The sequence below is a fragment of the Lissotriton helveticus genome, chromosome 1_2 (genome assembly GCF_964261635.1).
Source record: "Lissotriton helveticus chromosome 1_2, aLisHel1.1, whole genome shotgun sequence".
Lineage (NCBI taxonomy): Eukaryota > Metazoa > Chordata > Amphibia > Caudata > Salamandridae > Lissotriton > Lissotriton helveticus.
This window is the reverse complement of record NC_136058.1, coordinates 136,140,855-136,161,031: the sequence shown is the minus strand read 5'-3', so window position 1 is coordinate 136,161,031 and position 20,177 is coordinate 136,140,855.

Here is a 20,177-nt window from a genome sequence, read left to right as displayed (position 1 = left end):
TATGCTAAAATGGACACAGCAAGCCAGAAAATCAACTTGATCCTCAAGCCACACACGTCTTCACACGTCAAGACAAAGAGAACTTTCTTCAGTCAATTTCACAGCCAATCCTATACCGGGTGGGGTAGCATGGGACAATACTGACTATGAAATTCATGGTCCGGTAGAGATCCTCAAATATCCACACCAAATCAAGATCTCGTTGAGTGACTTTGAAAAACCAAACTCATTTGCTGATGATTGGGACTTTGAAAGTATTAATAACATGATGTCTGATCTAGTGATGTCTGCTAAATTTACCAAACATGATTATTTACAGGGTTCATCTAATTATGATAGTATGTACTGCTACAACCACTATGGTAACCATTTTTTACATAAATCAGCACAACCTAGAAATGTTTTAAATTATAATCAATGGGAACATTGTGCAACCCCTCCAAAAGGAAGCTCAAGAACCTTTTATGACAAATATTCCTACTTTTCAGGGTTCAACACAAGTAATGCTGAAACATTTTACTTCAAATTGTCAAATAAGACAGGAACAAAAACCATGCTTACAAACACAAAATTGATATATTCGGACTCATTTTTTGAAAATATGAATACATTTGGTTTTGATTATTGGGACAAAAATGTTGAAGTAAAAAGTGTTTGGGGTACAAAAGAATGGCAAGTACAAGGTATAGAATCATTATTTAGAGCCTGCATGATCCCAGAACAAATTATATTCTTGAATGAAACTATTCAACAAACTACCTGTCTTGGATTAGCCAAAATCAAGACTTAAATAAACCGTCTATTCCAAAACCAACAATGAACAGCAATAACTCTGCAGATGAAGAGATAGACGTAAACTATGTATTAAACCAAAACAGAACAAATCCTGATTGGAAACAATGGTTAATCTGGCCCACAGATACTAATAACTGTCAAGACGGATTCCTGAACAAAACACAGGGGTTCACATTAACCAGGCCAGACCCTAGATATTCCCAAAGACAACACCCAGGGATAATCACCACCTACAGTGTGGGCAAACTATGCCTTCATTGGCTAAAAACTTCCACACTGACAGAAATTAAGCAACACCTAACTTTACTTACTGATGGTGCTGACTTGCGTGATTTCATTATGGGACCACGCAAACAGCGTCAAAAACGCTTCATAGCAGCCTCTATATATGCAGCTTACAACGAGGCCTGGAAGATAACTCAAATTGAGACAGCAGAAAGTATACGGGAAATTGACTGTATTAATTTGGAAAAATCGCTTTCTGTAGTGGACAATGGGTTAATGACTCTGTCCTCCAGAATCTTTTCATTGGACAGCATTGTGTCATCAGCAATCGACATAATATCGCAAGACTTACTGTTATTACAACACGGTCAGTCTCAATTGCGTTCTATTGTACAGCTTGGCTGGACGTTACAAAACCTGCGTTCAGGCTATGTGCCTTGGCGTTTAATCAACACAACGTCACTATTCACTATCTTTAACCTTACTGATAAACAGATCAGTATGGCACAGAAGGGTGCTGATTATACAATCCTGAGCATTGAGAAACTCGAGAGATTACCATTGACAATGTCAGAACGACCTGTCATTGAATGGATAATACATGGGATAATTAATATTCCAATATCTACTTTCAGGTTTCAATACTGCCAAAAATATATACAGGCTGGCATGTACGAAAAATTGGGAAAAGGGTACATTAAGACAACATGGAACTTGCCCTATTCACATGCATGTGTCAGTAATAAAGGACAGAAAGTGTTTCTTAGTGGCAATAATTGTGCGATGTCACTAAGCGGTACACTTCTGTGTAATGGAATTAGTTTGCATGGAGCCTGTGAAGGGAACTCAAATAACCTTTCATGTCACCAGCTAGGCACACCTGCAACAGAGATAGAACCATTCTTTAAAAGACTCTATAACGGGAGTTACATTCTAATTGTGGATCGCAGCTGTTGTAGTCTACTGCCCGGGGTTCCTTATCTCGTTAGTACGACTGCGAAGGTCATGTGCTGCGGACGCTTATTGTTCCCCAGCTCCTTTCCAGACAGGGAGGCAAGGGCATGGCCTCACTTGAAAATTACTTCTATTCGAGTTGATACTTTAAGCAGAATGAAAACAGTGCTTCTTCAGACGCCGACCAGGCTCACGTCATCAAAAGAAACGTATGATCTCCTAGTCGCAAGGACGACTGCAGAGATTCACTCATTGTTATCAACTAATTCCCCCATACATTTCGCAGAAATCCTGAATGAAATCTTAAATATTTCTGATACCAGTGGAGTCTCAAATGTATTTAAGACAGTATTTTCGATGGCATTAACACCATTCAAAGCCATACTGGGTATTTTTCCAGACTTCGTCCATTCGATTTTTGGAGGAGTTCCCCTCATTTTGGGACTAATTGCAGGAATCCTATTCTTAGTCCTTATATTTCGATATGGCAAACCGTGTCACAGACAAAACACCTGCGACAAGGGAAGAAACAATCCGAGCCATTGGATACCGGGACCGGATATCAAAAATCCTGGGACTAACCCGGCTTAGAGACCTGAACATGACTTGGTTTCTTTCATTTCGACCGATATGGCAAAGATGTGTTTTACCTGTATTAAGGTGCATGCTGTGCGGAGAAGAATGCGTGTTGGACACCTGTCTGACGCTACAATCGGAAGCGCCAATGGATGCAGAAACACTGTTGGGTCCGGTAAAGGCTCATGCATTGTGCTGCCCTCAACGGCTGCCAATCCTGATGACGGCATTCGTGGAAACTTCACCACTACGATTAAGGGGTAGTGAAGATCAAGATGAAAGCAGCATCGATCAGGTACAACCTTCTGTCAGCAATACTACTCAAAACGTCAATGGAGACAATCATGCACATGAATGCATGGTTACATCCTTTTCCGAGTTAGTGGAACTCTCACAGGAAGCTGTTGACAGCTTTTTCAGCAGTCTCAACGATATGATGTTCTCACCAGAGCAGAAATAATGACTCTTGAACAAGCTAGCACACGGCGTTCCCGACACCTTGAATTTGGCCTTCAACTTTAATAATAAAGTAGCAAGATCGACTTTTCCTCCAATTCACGGACAGCAATTTTTTAGCAGCCCCAAAATATTTTTGTTAAATTTTACGAGACACTTTTCTTCTGCTTAAAGTAAGAACTATTCTTAGAGAACTAATTTCTATTTTTAGAAACTTCATAGACATTAGCTGCCCGCTGGTATGTTTATAAATATTTTGAACTGTGATGAAGTGGTCTCGAACTTTTCTTCTGTATTAAGAGCCATTTCATGTGTAATTCTAATATTCAATTACTATTAATGTATACATATGCGTGATTAGTTTAGCATTATTCTACTGCTTGAGTGCATATAGTACATATGACTATTTTTTTCCCGTATGTTACATAATTTCAAAATGCATTATGTGTATTTTGGGGTGGTAAGGTATACACGATACTCTACAGTATGTTTTACTATGCCTAGATTCGTAAATATGGCCATAGTTAGCGTGGAGTGGGTGTGATGTATTCCTATAGGTTCTGTATCGATCCCCCTATTCCTGACCCTATTCTGGTTAACGAGTTAACTAGCAGCCATCCCATGATGCAGAAACCGTTATCTGATTACGCCAGACCACGGCACAGGAGCGCGTTATCTGATTAGGTCATAACGCTTGCCATCTAATTAGGCAAGCAATATTCCTCCAGCCCCTGATAAGGCATACGGAGTTCTCAAAACAAATCAAACCTATGACAACCTGGGAAAAACCCTGCGGCCATTGTTTTGATTTCACCGAGAACTTCAGCATAAGAATGCGCTAACGACCAGCTCGTATGACATCCTTATTGACGTATCTATGTCCATCCTTACGTCAATCTCGACACCTTACAGGTATAAATATTACCGATATTGCCTTAAGCAAACACACGCGGTGGTGACGAGATCGGAGCAGCAAGACTTCCCGAAGCCCAGCAGAGAGCGAAGCCCACTAGCTGCCCCGCCTTCCTGACGCGCTAAGAACGAGACGCAGCCTTTCTCCTGCCGAGAAATCCAGCTCCGGCGCTTCCGAGCAGCCCTTGCAGGCAGCCTGGAATATCGAGACCAAAGATGAGAGATACCATCCCTCAATCATCCTAGACCTCAGGTACGGAACTGAATAACCCCTTACAGAGAATTCTTGAATCAGTCACTTGGCAAAACAAACTTAACTTAGACTGCTACTTTCTATCCCCGCCCACGTATTAGGCTTAGGTCAGGTACACTGGAGTAGGCGTGGTTAGAAGCACCAGTTGAGTACGATTAGTCAAATGTTTATATGTATCTATCTATTTTATCCATTTTAAACCACCATATGGCTTAGAAACCATATAGATGTTTTTACAGTATTATTTTATACTTCTGCTTTTATTGTATGCACTTTACTTAACCATAAGTATTGCAATAATATCGATTCATTTCTCTTGTACGAGAAAAGAGACTGATCAATAAATACCATCTTTTATTGAACACGCCCGTCTCTTCCTTTTCTCTACAATCTGGTGAAACTAAGAATGCACAAACTGACTGAGTAAAATAAGTTGTCTTTTATTTTCACACGACTCTAGAGATATACTCTTGATTAGGGGAGAGCAAAGTTGTCATGTTCTATGGTTGTCAGAAACTAAATCCCTTCTTGTCTATTCAGGGAGGTTCAACTCCTCCTTGCCTATTCGAGAAAGTTTCTAGTGAACTCTGAGCTAGCTGGCAAACCCAAAACTTTAAGTCTAATATCGACAGTAGAAGACCTAGTTAACGTCTGGTCTAGGTCTATACTATTGGAGGTATTATTCCAATGCGCAGAGCCTATTGGGATAATATGAACTACACTACAGTCCGGTGTTGAGTGCACGGAGGGTGCTGGAGTCGTAGTGCAGTCTGGCGTGGTGTGGGGCGTGGGGTCCAGGGGTTTTGGCGCTGGGCGCAGTCCAGATGCGGACGGGCACAGACGGGCTTGCCTTTGGCGCACCCGCTGCGCATCCTGGCGGTGTGCTCCATAAGAGGCGGTGAGGGAGGGAGGAGCAGCTGGGAGGTGGGAGCGGGGCAGCGAATGGGAGGGAAACAGAAGGCAAGTAGGCGGGCCGCAGGGGGGCAGCGGCAGGAATCGGGAACAACGGCGGAAGGGCGCTGGAGAGCCCAACAGGGGGGTGAGTAGGGGACTGCAGAGGCAGAAGCCTAACTCAGTACAGAATGCGGGGGATATACAAGAGGCGAGCAAAATACGAATAAACCGTCAGAAAGCAATCAGACAGTCATCAGGAGCCGCGAACACGCGGCGGCAGCAGCAGGGGGTGGGGGTCACGAGCACACTGGAGGAGCTGTGCAGCATGAGGAGTGTCTGGAACGGGGTCTGGACACACTCTCTGCCACGCGGGGCGCTCCTTTAAGGATCCAAGTGGGAGGGAGGAGCAGCTGGGAGGCGGGAGCGGGGCGGCGAAAGGGAGGGAAACAGAAGGCAAGTGGGCGGGGCCACAGGGGGAAGCGGCGGGAATCGGGAACAATGGCGGAAGGGCGCTGGAGATCCCAACAGGGGGGTGAGCAGGAGAGTGCAGAGGCAGAAGCATAACTCAGTACAGAATGCGGGGGCTATACAAGAGGCGAGCAAAATACGAATAAACCGTCAGAAAGCAATCAGACAGTCACCGGGAGCCGCGAACTCGTGGCGGCAGCAGCAGCAGGGGGCGGGGGTCACGAGCACACTGGAGGAGCCGTGCAGTGTGAAGAGTGTCTGGACCGGGGTCTGGACACTCCTTTAAGATCACTCTCTTGAAATTAGAAACTCCCTTTGGTGACAAGGTAAACGTTGTCCTAGAGGGGCACAAGTTTTTTATTCGAGTTCAGGGTAAACAAGAGTCGGTCACCAACTATATAGCTGCACTCAGAGGCCTAACACAATTATGCGAGTTTGGAGAGCTGAATGACTCCCTTATTAGGGATCAGTTAGTCAGGTGCACTCACAATAGCCGAATAAAAGAAAAACTTCTGTCCAAAAACCCTTCCCTAAAAGAAGCTATTAGTATAGCACAATCTATAGATCACACTCCCTAAATGCTTTCTGGAAATAAAAGAACTAGTCAGTAGTGTTATCAACACCAAGAGTGCACATGATGACAGCAATGACGGTGAGATTTTTAAGATCAGACCCAGAGAAATTAAGGCTGAGAAACCAGTTAGCGTAACTGAAGGTTTAAAATGTTTCGGGTGCGGCAGCAGCAACCACCTTGTGTACAATGTTCATTGCACTGCCCGCAATGCAACATGTATGAAGTGAAATAGGAAGAGACATTTCGCAAGAGTGTGCAGGGAGGGGGAGAACAATCAGGTGAAAGTTGTTTGCAGTGAACACTCTCCTAAGTACATATTTCAAGTGAAAAATGTTGATAGAGATACTTCGATGATTTCTCCCAAACAACATAAGTATCCTGAATGTACCATTCTCTTGAACAAAAAAACCCTGGTTGTTTATGCTGATTCATTTTCTCCATTTACTTTGATTAATCTAGATGATATGAATGGCCTATTTGGTATTTCTAGTCTCAATGTGTTAGAACCTGACATATCACCTATAAGTTATGCTAAAGAATCAATACCCCTGGTGGGCATGGTCGAGATGTGTATAGATTTCAGGGGAAGATCCACAAGTGGAAATGTATATATTGTAAAAGAAGGTTCTAACCTATTAGGTTGGCATCATCAAAGAGAGTAAGGGATCATGCCTCATCCTAATAATAAAGACCAAGTTTGCCTGTGCATCTGCAACAAGAAAATCCATATGTCTCATGATGGGTTCCAAGAGGGGTCTTTGAAAAAAGGCCACAGTGATTACTGCGGCAACTCTCTTTTGGACAATGTGTGCGGTACCGGCAAGAATAAAAATAAAACTAATGTGCCGTCTCAGGGTGGTGTTAGAAAAAAGTGCTCAAGACCAATTATCTGCCTTAACAGAGAATGACTAGGAGAATTGTGTGCCTGGTGGAAAAAATCTTATCACGTTCAGGAATCCAGAAATAGTGCCAAGTATCCCGTGGACTAAACTTGCCATAGATGTAATTGGTCCCTTAGACCATTTAGGAGTCCAAAAGAAATTCATGTTCTTGCTCATCGACTACACTTCCCAGTGGATCAAGCACAAATTTGTGTCATGCGCCACAACAGGCGCTCTCATTGAATTTTTAAAAGATTTGTTCAACAGTGAAGGAGTACCAGAAACCTTAGTCACTGACAAGGATGTAATTTTCTCTTCAAGCGAAATGGAAAAGTTCATGAATGAATTGGAAATCAAACACGAAGGAACCAACATATGTGCTTCCATTGCCAATGGGCTAATTGACAAGTCTATTCAGATAATTATCAAACACATTCAATTATCTCTTGACAACGGTCTGGATGTGGATAAAACTTTAAGAGATGGTATTTGGACATATCACACATCTCCCATTGAGGGTATGAGAATCTTCCCTTTTGCCTCCATCAGAAGGAGAGATCCATGGTAGTACAACAATCTGCATGGTACAAACTCACTAGAAGTCAGTTGTACTTCAGTGAACCCTGTGTCAACTATATCTAGTTGGTAATTTGGGGACGACCATGAGGAGACATAACGTTCCTATATATGTAAGCCTGGCAAGTGCCATCACCCTCTGGTGGGCGGTTTGTCTCCGGCGGCAAAACAGTGCTCTTCCTCATTATTATGTGTGCTATCTTGCCCTGTTGTTGCTTAGATCTAGTTAATCCTTCTTTACCCCACCGCCATGGGTTATATCGCAAATTGTATGAGATGTCTAGAACAGTAGGACCCCTTCTTGTTAGTTTTCATGTCATGATTAGCTGTGGGGATATGTTTTGCAAACTTCCTTTTCCCCAGAGTTTATAAAGGGATGTTACAGACGCATTGTATGAAATGTTTTATCATCTCTTTGTCATGTTTGGCCGAGGGGAGATGTGTCGTAATCTTCCTTCCCTTTTTTCTACCTCCTGTTTTGGTATGTTCCTCCTTGTTTTTCCCCCCTCCCATTTGGTACGTTCCGCCAGAGCTTGCCTTAGAATGTTGGCATCTCTCTGGTAATCTTGGAGAGTGGGTGACAGAATAAAGTTTGTTTTTACTCAGCTCTGCTTCAGAGTCTCAACTTTATTACAGAGTTCTTCATCAAATCACGGCATACATGTACACCACTTATGGGGTCATCAGCCTTCGGGCAACTACCATCAGAATCACCAACGTTAGTGTATGGCTGTGTCCGCCATGGATGAAAATGCACACTACATGGTGAGTATTATCCAGCCCCCAACCTTGCACTGTAACTCTGCCGTTTTTAACCTACTAGCTCTTTTAAATTGTTTTATTAAATTGTATTGCCGCCTCAGTGCGAGCTTTTATTAACTGTGCCTATCTTCCCTGCCTGGGTCCATTGCATGCTGCACTTTCTCTTCGCGTTTTTGCACATCTTTGATTAGCGCCGCCCTCAGCGCTCGGCCTCAGCGGTTCCCGGAAGTGAGGCGGGACCGCATTGCACCGGGGTTGGCGCTCTAGTCTCCTGCCTCGCCCGCCCCTATTTATTTGGAGCAGGGAGGCGAGTGCTGCTCTATGTGAGTATTATCCAGCCCCCAACCTTGCACTGTAACTCTGCCGTTTTTAACCTACTAGCTCTTTTAAATTGTTTTATTAAATTGTATTGCCGCCTCAGTGCGAGCTTTTATTAACTGTGCCTACCTTCCCTGCCTGGGTCCATTGCACACTGCACTTTCTCTTCGCGTTTTTGCACATCTTTGATTAGCGCCGCCCTCAGCGCTCGGCCCCAGCGGTTCCCGGAAGTGAGGCGGGACCGCATTGCACCGGGGTTGGCGCTCTAGTCTCCTGCCTCGCCCGCCCCTATTTATTTGGAGCAGGGAGGTGAGTGCTGCTCTATTTGAGTATTATCCAGCCCCCAACCTTGCACTGTAACTCTGCCGTTTTTAACCTACTAGCTCTTTTAAATTGTTTTATTAAATTGTATTGCCGCCTCAGTGCGAGCTTTTATTAATTGTGCCTACCTTCCCTGCCTGGGTCCATTGCACGCTGCACTTTCTCTTCGCGTTTTTGCACATCTTTGATTAGCGCCGCCCTCAGCGCTCGGCCCCAGCGGTTCCCGGAAGTGAGGCGGGACCGCATTGCACCGGGGTTGGCGCTCTAGTCTCCTGCCTCGCCCGCCCCTATTTATTTGGAGCAGGGAGGCGAGTGCTGCTCTATGTGAGTATTATCCAGCCCCCAACCTTGCACTGTAACTCTGCCGTTTTTAACCTACTAGCTCTTTTAAATTGTTTTATTAAATTGTATTGCCGCCTCAGTGCGAGCTTTTATTAACTGTGCCTACCTTCCCTGCCTGGGTCCATTGCACGCTGCACTTTCTCTTCGCGTTTTTGCACATCTTTGATTAGCGCCGCCCTCAGCGCTCGGCCCCAGCGGTTCCCGGAAGTGAGGCGGGACCGCATTGCACCGGGGTTGGCGCTCTAGTCTCCTGCCTCGCCCGCCCCTATTTATTTGGAGCAGGGAGGCGAGTGCTGCTCTATGTGAGTATTATCCAGCCCCCAACCTTGCACTGTAACTCTGCCGTTTTTAACCTACTAGCTCTTTTAAATTGTTTTATTAAATTGTATTGCCGCCTCAGTGCGAGCTTTTATTAATTGTGCCTACCTTCCCTGCCTGGGTCCATTGCACGCTGCACTTTCTCTTCGCGTTTTTGCACATCTTTGATTAGCGCCGCCCTCAGCGCTCGGCCCCAGCGGTTCCCGGAAGTGAGGCGGGACCGCATTGCACCGGGGTTGGCGCTCTAGTCTCCTGCCTCGCCCGCCCCTATTTATTTGGAGCAGGGAGGCGAGTGCTGCTCTATGTGAGTATTATCCAGCCCCCAACCTTGCACTGTAACTCTGCCGTTTTTAACCTACTAGCTCTTTTAAATTGTTTTATTAAATTGTATTGCCGCCTCAGTGCGAGCTTTTATTAACTGTGCCTACCTTCCCTGCCTGGGTCCATTGCACGCTGCACTTTCTCTTCGCGTTTTTGCACATCTTTGATTAGCGCCGCCCTCAGCGCTCGGCCCCAGCGGTTCCCGGAAGTGAGGCGGGACCGCATTGCACCGGGGTTGGCGCTCTAGTCTCCTGCCTCGCCCGCCCCTATTTATTTGGAGCAGGGAGGCGAGTGCTGCTCTATGTGAGTATTATCCAGCCCCCAACCTTGCACTGTAACTCTGCCGTTTTTAACCTACTAGCTCTTTTAAATTGTTTTATTAAATTGTATTGCCGCCTCAGTGCGAGCTTTTATTAATTGTGCCTACCTTCCCTGCCTGGGTCCATTGCACGCTGCACTTTCTCTTCGCGTTTTTGCACATCTTTGATTAGCGCCGCCCTCAGCGCTCGGCCCCAGCGGTTCCCGGAAGTGAGGCGGGACCGCTTTGCACTGGGGTTGGCGCTCTAGTCTCCTGCCTCGCCCGCCCCTATTTAACGCATCGTTGCGCCGAGCGCGCAGCGGTCGCGCGCTGCGGGCGCGCCGTCTGCGGGCGCGCGGTCTGCGCGCCGAAGGAGCGCCAAAGGAGGTCCCGTCTGTGCCCCTCCGTGTCCCGGACGGGCCCAGGGCCCCGGCACCCCTTTATCCTCCTTATTGTTTTCAGGCTGGCTCTCTGAGGTATTCATCTGAGGAGCTGCTCGCCCTCAATACCTACAGCTGCGATGCCGCCAATCATTGGGAGGTGTTAAATGCTCTGCACCATCGGTGCCCTGCATGCGGGTTCAGTTTTTCGAATTTACAGCCCTCAGGCGACGCGACTAAGATCTGCAGCGAGGTTATAAAAGCAGGCCTGATTAATGCCAGATCAATGGTCAGACATGCGGCTGATATATTCGAGCTGCTGGACGAGAAGGAGTTTGATCTCCTTTTCGTCACCGAAACCTGGCTTACTGAGTCCTGTATGCCGGTGGTGGAACTTGCTATACCACGTGGCTTCAGGATTACTAGGATGGACCGACCGGCCGGTAGGGGTGGCGGTCTGGCTGTAATTCATCTGGACCATTGGGTAGTTGTGAGCGAACCTCCCGACCCACTGGGTGAGACGGAAATGCTACACTTTGTAGTGGTCCTTTCTCCTCATTTCACAGAAGTTAGGATTTTGTCTTAAGTTTGTCTTAAGACAGACTTAAGACAGACTTAAGACAAAATCCTAAATTAGGTCTGTCTTAAGTCTGTCTTAAGACAAACTTAAGACAAAATCCTAACTTCTGTGAATACCAAAAGTAGTAAGTTTAGGATTTTGTCTTAAGTTAGTTCTGTGAATCGGGCCCTCTGTGTCTTCCTGTCCTCCCTGTCTCCCACTCTCCCTCTGTGTCTCCCTTCCAGTCTCCCACTCTCCCTCTGTGTCTCCCTCCCAGTCTCCCACTCTCCCTCTGTGTCTCCCTCCGTGTCTCCCTCCCTCCCTCAGTGTCTCCCTCCCTCCCTCCCTCGGCCTCCCTCCCTCCCACTGTGTCTCCCTCCCTGTCTCCCACTCTCTGTTTCCCTCCCTCCCTCTGTGTCTCCCTCCCTCCCTGTCTCACTCCCTCTGTGTCTCCCTCCCTCCCTGTCTCCCTCCCTCTCCCTGTGTCTCCCTCCCTCCTTCTGTGTCTCCCTCCCTGTCTCCCACTCTCTGTTTCCCTCCCTCCCACTGTCTCCCTCCTGCCCTCTCTCTGTGTCTCCCTTCTCCCTCCCTCTGTCTCCCTCCCACCCTCCCTCTGTATTCCTCCCTCCCACTGTGTCTCCCTCCCTGTCACCCACTCTCTGTTTCCCTCCCTCCCTCTGTGTCTCCCTCCCTCTGTGTCTCCCTCCCTCCCTGTCTCCCTCCCTCCCTCTGTGTCTCCCTCTCTGTCTCCCACGCTCTGTTTCCCTCCCTCCCTCTGTGTCTCCCTCCCAGTCTTCCTCCCTCCCTCTGTTTCTCCCTCCCTGTCTCCCTCCATCCCTCTGTGTCTCCCTCCCTCCCTCTGTGTCTCCCTCCCTGTCTCCAACTCTCTGTTTCCCTCCCTTCCTCTGTGTCTCCCTCCCTCTGTCTCCCTCCCTCTCTCCCTCTGTATTCCTCCCTCCCACTGTGTCTCCCTCCCAGTCTCCCACTCTCCCTCTGTGTCTCCCTCCCAGTCTCCCACTTTCCCTCTGTGTCTCCCTTCCAGTCTCCCACTGTCCCTCTGTGTCTCCCTCCCTGTCTCCCTCCCTCCCTCTGTGTCTCCCTCTCTGTCTCCCACGCTCTGTTTCCCTCCCTCCCTCTGTGTCTCCCTCCCAGTCTTCCTCCCTCCCTCTGTTTCTCCCTCCCTGTCTCCCTCCATCCCTCTGTGTCTCCCTCCCTCCCTCTGTGTCTCCCTCCCTGTCTCCAACTCTCTGTTTCCCTCCCTTCCTCTGTGTCTCCTTCCCTCCCTCCCTCTGTCTCCCTCCCTCTCTCCCTCTGTATTCCTCCCTCCCACTGTGTCTCCCTCCCAGTCTCCCACTCTCCCTCTGTGTCTCCCTCCCAGTCTCCCACTTTCCCTCTGTGTCTCCCTTCCAGTCTCCCACTGTCCCTCTGTGTCTCCCTCCCAGTCTCCCACTCTCCCTCTGTGTCTCCCTCCCTGTCTCCCACTCTCTGTTTCCCTCCCTCTGTGTCTCCCTCCCTCTGTGTCTCCCCCTGTGTCTCCCTCCCTCCCTCTGGGCCCGATTCACAGAACTAACTTAAGACAAAATCCTAAACTTACTACATTTGGTATTCACAGAAGTTAGGATTTTGTCTTAAGTTTGTCTTAAGACAGACTTAAGACAGACCTAATTTAGGATTTTGTCTTAAGTCTGTCTTAAGTCTGTCTTAAGACAAACTTAAGACAAAATCCTAACTTCTGTGAATACCAAAAGTAGTAAGTTTAGGACTTTGTCTTAAGTTAGTTCTGTGAATCGGGCCCTCTGTGTCTTCCTGTCCTCCCTGTCTCCCACTCTCCCTCTGTGTCTCCCTTCCAGTCTCCCACTCTCCCTCTGTGTCTCCCTCCCAGTCTCCCACTCTCCCTCTGTGTCTCCCTCCGTGTCTCCCTCCCTCCCTCCCTCAGTGTCTCCCTCCCTCCCTCCCTCGGCCTCCCTCCCTCCCACTGTGTCTCCCTCCCTGTCTCCCACTCTCTGTTTCCCTCCCTCCCTCTGTGTCTCCCTCCCTCCCTGTCTCCCTCCCTCTGTGTCTCCCTCCCTCCCTGTCTCCCTCCCTCTCCCTGTGTCTCCCTCCCTCCTTCTGTGTCTCCCTCCCTGTCTCCCACTCTCTGTTTCCCTCCCTCCCACTGTGTCTCCCTCCTGCCCTCTCTCTGTGTCTCCCTTCTCCCTCCCTCTGTCTCCCTCCCTCCCTCCCTCCCTCTGTATTCCTCCCTCCCACTGTGTCTCCCTCCCTGTCACCCACTCTCTGTTTCCCTCCCTCCCTCTGTGTCTCCCTCCCTCCCTGTCTCCCTCCCTCCCTCTGTGTCTCCCTCTCTGTCTCCCACGCTCTGTTTCCCTCCCTCCCTCTGTGTCTCCCTCCCAGTCTTCCTCCCTCCCTCTGTTTCTCCCTCCCTGTCTCCCTCCATCCCTCTGTGTCTCCCTCCCTCCCTCTGTGTCTCCCTCCCTGTCTCCAACTCTCTGTTTCCCTCCCTTCCTCTGTGTCTCCCTCCCTCCCTCCCTCTGTCTCCCTCCCTCCAACTGTGTCTCCCTCCCTGTCTCCCACTCTCTGTTTCCCTCCCTCCCTCTGTGTCTCCCTCCCTCCCTCTGTCTCCCTCCCTCCCACTGTGTCTCCCTCCCTGTCTCCCACTCTCTGTCTCCCTCCCTCCCTCTGGGTCTCCCTCCTTCCCTCTGTGTTTCCCTCCCTCCCTCTGTGTCTCCCTCCCTGTCTCCCACTCTCTGTTTCCCTCCCTCCCTCAGTGTCTCCCTCCCTCCCCGTCTCCCTCCCTTCCTCTGTGTCTCCCTCCCTGTCTCCCACTCTCTGTTTCCCTCCCTCCCTCTGTCTCTCCCTCCTGCCCTCTCTCTGTGTCTCCCTTCTCCCTCCCTCTGTCTCCCTCCCTCCCTCTGTGTCTCCCTCCCTGTCTCCCACTCTCTGTTTCCCTCCCCCTCTGTGCCTCCCTCCTGCCCTCTCTCTGTGTCTCCCTTCTCCCTCCCCCTGTGTCTCCCTCTCTCCCTCTGTGTCTTCCTCCTTCCCTCTCTGTCCTCTCACCTGTGTGTGTGTGTGTGTGTGAGCCCTCAGCCCGGGCTGCGACAGCTTCCCCGGCCGCGCGCACACAGCCGTGCCCCAGTACTTCATGGGTCTTTAAAAGACCATTTACATGTTAATTAGGCTTTGTTGAATTTCACCTCTTAGGCCCCTGCAGCTCCCCTCTGACAATCACTGGAATCCCCCGGGCCCCCACAGAGCAGAGTCTGAGTCCGCGCTGCTGAGGCTGTATTTGCGAACACTATTTAGTTTATTTATTTTTAAACACAGGTGTCTGCAATGTCCGCGGGCCGCCCAGGAAGGCTTGCCGGGCCGCCACATTATATATACATTACTAGATGTGAGATATACTGCAGCAGACAATGAGTTTCTGAGTTGTGTATTTCTATATAAGTGAACAAGGAGAAAATAAACAATGTGCAAAAACAAACAGGTAAATTAAAAAGTGAAGCAGTCAACCATGGTGAATGACACCATAGTTGTAGAACCCAAATTATTTGATGTCCAATGTCCATAATACTACTCCCATCTGAAAGGTAAATGTGCCCAGCAATAGTACACTGAGTGAATGTTTACGTACTGAAGGAAATTATGGTTGAGGTTTCTTGCTGGCGGTGATGGAGGTCTGCCAATCCTACCCACATGAAAGTTGTGTGGGTGTCCAGGTTTGTTAATGGGGGTATTCTGCAACTACAGGGACAGGGATTTCTGCAAGCCTTTTTACCTCTGACAGGGCCTCCCTTCCTGTGGCTGCAGCAGATGTAGATGTTTCAGATGTAGCTGGATTACAGGAAAAGGTAGATAGTGGGGGAAATGCTCTGCTCAGGGTTGTGTGAATATCATGCAGCACCCCAATTAGGAAGGCCATGTTGGAATTGTGGGCCTCCATCTCATTGCGTAAGTCCCTCTGCTGCTCCTTCACCTCCCGGATTTCAGTTAGTACCTGGCCCATCATGCCTTGGGAGTCCTGGTAGGCTTCAAAGACTTTGTCAATGGTGGCCTTGGTGTGGGTGGCTCTAGTGGCCTCAATCAACGGGCCAACAGTATCCCGCCTTACGACCTCATCCCCACAAACCAGTGCCCTTGTTCTAGAATTCCCTCTCCCATTGATCCTAAATCCTCTTTAGGTGGGCTGGTGATTGCCACCTCAAGATCCAGCTTCAAATATTTTGAACTGTACTAGGTACACAAGTTGGAGGACTGAGGTTGGCGGAGAGGTTGCAGATGGGTTGGTGTGGGCACAGTGGGCAATGACATCCATGTCCTCATTTCAAGGAGTGTTGTCATCACTGAGAGCTTGATCCTGGGCTCGAGTGGGAGACTGTTTGGTGGCCAAGCTCTGGCCAGGTGATCTGCCAGATAGACCTGCTGTGAAACAGAGAACATTATAATTGGTGGGAGTGTAATATCTACATCCACATGTTTGGTGTATAGAGCAAAAGGAAAAATAGAAATTACTGTTGTGATATTTTTCATTGTCATTGAACTTGTTAACAAGACATTTGGAGACATTAAATACATGTTCTTGAATTAAGGAGCTCATTAGATTTCCTGAGATGTTGCATTTTGGATCAAGGAATACACATGAGACCTCACAAACATTGAAACCAACACAGTGGAGAGGTAACATGTATTGTGCCATTCCAATGTCTAGTTGGGTATGATATAGGACTTCAGATAGCCTAGTTGTATAGTTAGCATTAATCATCATGTAAGCAATGCAGAGTCAATGGGTCACCTGCCACTTCTAATCACCTGAGTTGCCTTCATGTCTTAAAAATATTTGAGCTACACACTTAGGGGTCCATTAGGATGACGGGCGGACTTTGTCTGCCCGTCATCCTAGCGGGGATTGGGACCGCCCGCCATAAGGGCGGGGGTCCCGTGGGGGGCATTAGGATGTGCCCGCCACAGTGGAGGGCACATCCTGCATTTCTAGCATTGTGACGGGCGGTGCTCTCAGCACCGCCCGTCACAATGCTAGAATGCATTTCAGCATTTGCATAAACAAAGCGGCAGGCACAGCACAGTGCCTGCCGCTTTGTTTATGCAAATGTGAGGAGGTACCACAGGTACCCCTCGTGTGCATTCCCCACCACTCCTTTACTCTGGGGGCCCACAGGGGGCCCCCAGAGTGAAGACCGCATGTCTTTCCGTGGCGGCATTGCCGCCACGGAAAGGCATGACTGACAGCCCTTACTAATATGGCTGGGGGTGTCTATGAGACACCGCCACCATACTAAATATTCTCCGCCCTGGCCGCAAGGCGACCGGGGCGGAAAAACGGCGGACGGTCTTTCCGTCCACCGCGGTCCCCCCCGCCATGCTAATATGGCGGGGGGGAATTCGGAAATGGATGTCGGGCGGATTGCCTCTGCCACGCCGGCGGTGGCTACCGCCAGCCTCGCAGAGGCAATCCGCCCGAAATCGTAATGGGCCCCTTAGTATGGTGTTATTCATGCCATCAATAGTTTCAGTTGAGGAGACCAGCACAACATAAAGCTAAGTAGACAGATGTGTCTCTGAGTAGAGCATTGTATGTAGATTGCTTAGTCCATGAGAATTTAACATCAACTGTAATCTGTCAGACAAGTGTGAATGGGCAAAACCTCAATTGCATCTTGTTTAGGGTTTCAGGACCTCATGGTAGGTGCAGGCATTTCAAACGCTACTAGCCTACACTTTCAAAATGGTTTGTATAACATACCTGTTCTCAAAATGCAGGTGAAATGGACCAAACATTTACATATTCAAACATAACATGGGTGCTTGATTTTAAATTGTATAGCAATACACTTACAGACACCATTGCAACATGTGACATGTTATGGATATTGACACATGTGATCTCATATACAACAATACACATTAACCCTGACTAACACCTCTGATACTTTGAGCATTACATGTTGAGAAAGTACATACACAACACAATAGAAAAAGCTGAGACGACAGTAAACAGGACATTAAAGTGTTGTGACTGTTAGTGAGGTATAACTTACCAGACTCCACTCCACCAGCTATTCCTGTCAAGCCTTCAGAATGCAAGATGGCCAAGACCTACTTCTCCAGGGAAACAGTTGTAATTGGTTGCTGGGAAGACCACTGCCCGCCTTCTGGGCTTCCAGGTGTGGCTTGGGGGCCAGGGCATGAACCTTCCCCATTAGGTAATTCCACCCCTTCCTAATTTACTCCTTTGTGAGCAGGATGGTACCTACAGCATTCACTCTATCAACTATTCCACACCACATTTCCCTTTTCCTACCAAGAGGAGTATGATGGACTTGGGCTCCAAACAACTGTGGCTCTACTCTTATGATTTCATCCACAATGAAAGACAACTCAGCCTCTGAAAAACATAGATTCTTTGATGTAACATAACTCTAAATTAAAGTGAATGACAATGTAAAAAAATAAACACCAAGGGAATTGAGAAAAATATGCAAGAAAAATAATTGTGTTAAAAAGGATGAGGAAAATATAGGGTTGCCTTATCTCACTAAAAATATTTGGTGTCTGTCTTGCTGTGCTGCAGTGGAGAGGCAAAGGATCGTGGTCTATAATGGGGTGTGCTTTATAGTGTGATTTGCAGGTGTGTCCACTTGGCCAATGGGCATCCGCTGTGTTGTTTTTGTACCCGTACAATGAGCACTGTTCTGGTGCTTTGCTGGGAGTATACAGTGACTGCCTACTGCTGTCAGGAACCCCCCGCTGCTGGCGGGAATAACTTCATCAACAAGGTGGTACAATGGTGAGACCGCCAAACTCGTAATTGGCCCCTTTACCTCTTTCGGCTATTCTCAAAAACAGAGTGTACATTTATTTAAAAGTGTAGACTTACATGTCTCTACCCCCGAGAAAGAAGAGGCCCTTGACTGGCAACTAAAAGTTACTACTAAGTAGTAAGTCTACCACCACACAAGGCCAACCCCAGGTACTTCAAAATACTCCCATATTAAATAATGAAGGCAGTGACTTAAATAAAAACCTCATAGGAAATAATTTCAATTTAAATTAAATTCTGTTCAATAATTCAACATATAATTAATTGTAATTAAATGTTAAACACATATATAAAGATGGTTCCAAATTTTTATTTATTATAAACCAATTTAATAATGTTTTTTTGCATTTTAAAATTAATTTCAAACATTTATAAACAATGATGATAGATTAATTGTTATGTATCACCCATACTTCCTAATTTGCATTGGATGCCTGTCCATGTGCATTTTAAAATGTCTGTATAACCCATCACTCCCAATATGGAAGATTCTGAATTAGATCTTGGCAATTGACTGTACCACTCTTCTACACTTGTACCATTTATCTTGTAATGCACTTTAATCTCCCAGATGACCTGTTTTTAATTATTGTGTATTTAAAGTCAAAATTGTGACATTTTAGTATTCAATCAAGCAAACATATTTCAAATGATGGATTTTTGTATGTGTGCTGAGAATGTGAAAACTTTTATGGCATGTATGCCGAAATAAAGTATTTGATGAAGAAGATGAATTAGATCTCTTACAGACTTGTTAAGTATATACCTCCTAGATCCCTTCACTCTGCCAATTCAGTCTCTCTAGTTATTCCTAGATGTCATAGACCCTGTTTAGGTGACAGAGTGTTTTCATCATTGGCTCCACAGTGGAATTCGTTTCTTTGCAGCCTTCTGCTGACTGCTGACCATCTGCTTTTAAGGGAAGCTCTTAAGATGGGGCTTTGTGTCACTTGATAATTTTTGGGTGTCCTTCTGGATATTCTTCAGTGCTCTTGTTGTTACTATTTAGCACCACGAGACCTGAAGGGTGATAGCTGTGTTAATACAAAAAAGCGATGAATGGAATGTTTGAGTTAATCTCAGCTACTGATAATTTCTTGGCGCTGCATGTTAGTCCATTGTTATTTTGCACACCTTGCCACCTCAGTTTGAACCCAGCTATATTCACATCAGTCTTGGTCCTGCTCCAATGGGAACAGTCTACTTCAAACTACCAAGACAGGTCCTCCCTGAACTGGAACACAAGCAACCCAGGACCAGTTTTTCTCTACTTATGGGCTAATCAGCTGGGTATAGCTTGGTTTCACTGCAGTGACATAGTGTGTCCTGCATCTGTTGAAGCCAGGCCCCCACAGTGACTCCAAGGGCTAGTTTGCTGGCCTCATTACTAAAGCCTCAGGGACAGATTGCTTGAACCCAGCACCCGGACCTTATCTGTGAGCCACCTCAGTCCTGGGCCTTTGGAAGTGGCCCTAAAAATGCTTTGCCAGCCCATGTGTGGACCCAACAGAACAAAGGCATCTCCTCTGCTAGGTGGCACAAACTCGAGCAGAACTGACACATTGACTCTGGTGTGAGGATTCTCTTAGCGCAAGGACTCCGCATTAACCTCGCAGCCATCATTGGAACTGCCACTGTGCGGAACTTGACAGTCACAGGCCCTTGCATTGCAAACCTCTTATGGACAGCAGCCCCAATGACGATGTGGGTTCTTGCATCACAGCCTCACAGCACTTTGGAACAGATACATCGCCTCAAATGCATAAGGCATCTTTGATGTCAGACTTCACATTCCAAGCCCTAGTCGATGGGATCCTCAACAATGCAGGACCTTGTATCGCAGCTTGGTAGCTCCATATTGCTTCGGTTGCTCAACGCATGTTCAGAGCAGGACCTCACAACGCTCTGCATTTAAGTAGGGGTGGGTGGTAAACTTCGCTCCGCTGGTGGAGTTCATGGAGTTTTGCTACTCTGTGCTCCACTTGGAGCATGGGGTTTGACAAAAACTCCTCCAACCACAGAGGGAGCAGAGTTTACAGGTGCGCGCTCAGCGTTCACCCATATACATGAGCCAAGGATTCTGCTGTATAATGGCAGTCTACAACAGTGTGTAAGGACATTACTGCACAGCAGAGGAAAGCAGGATTATAGCCATGTTA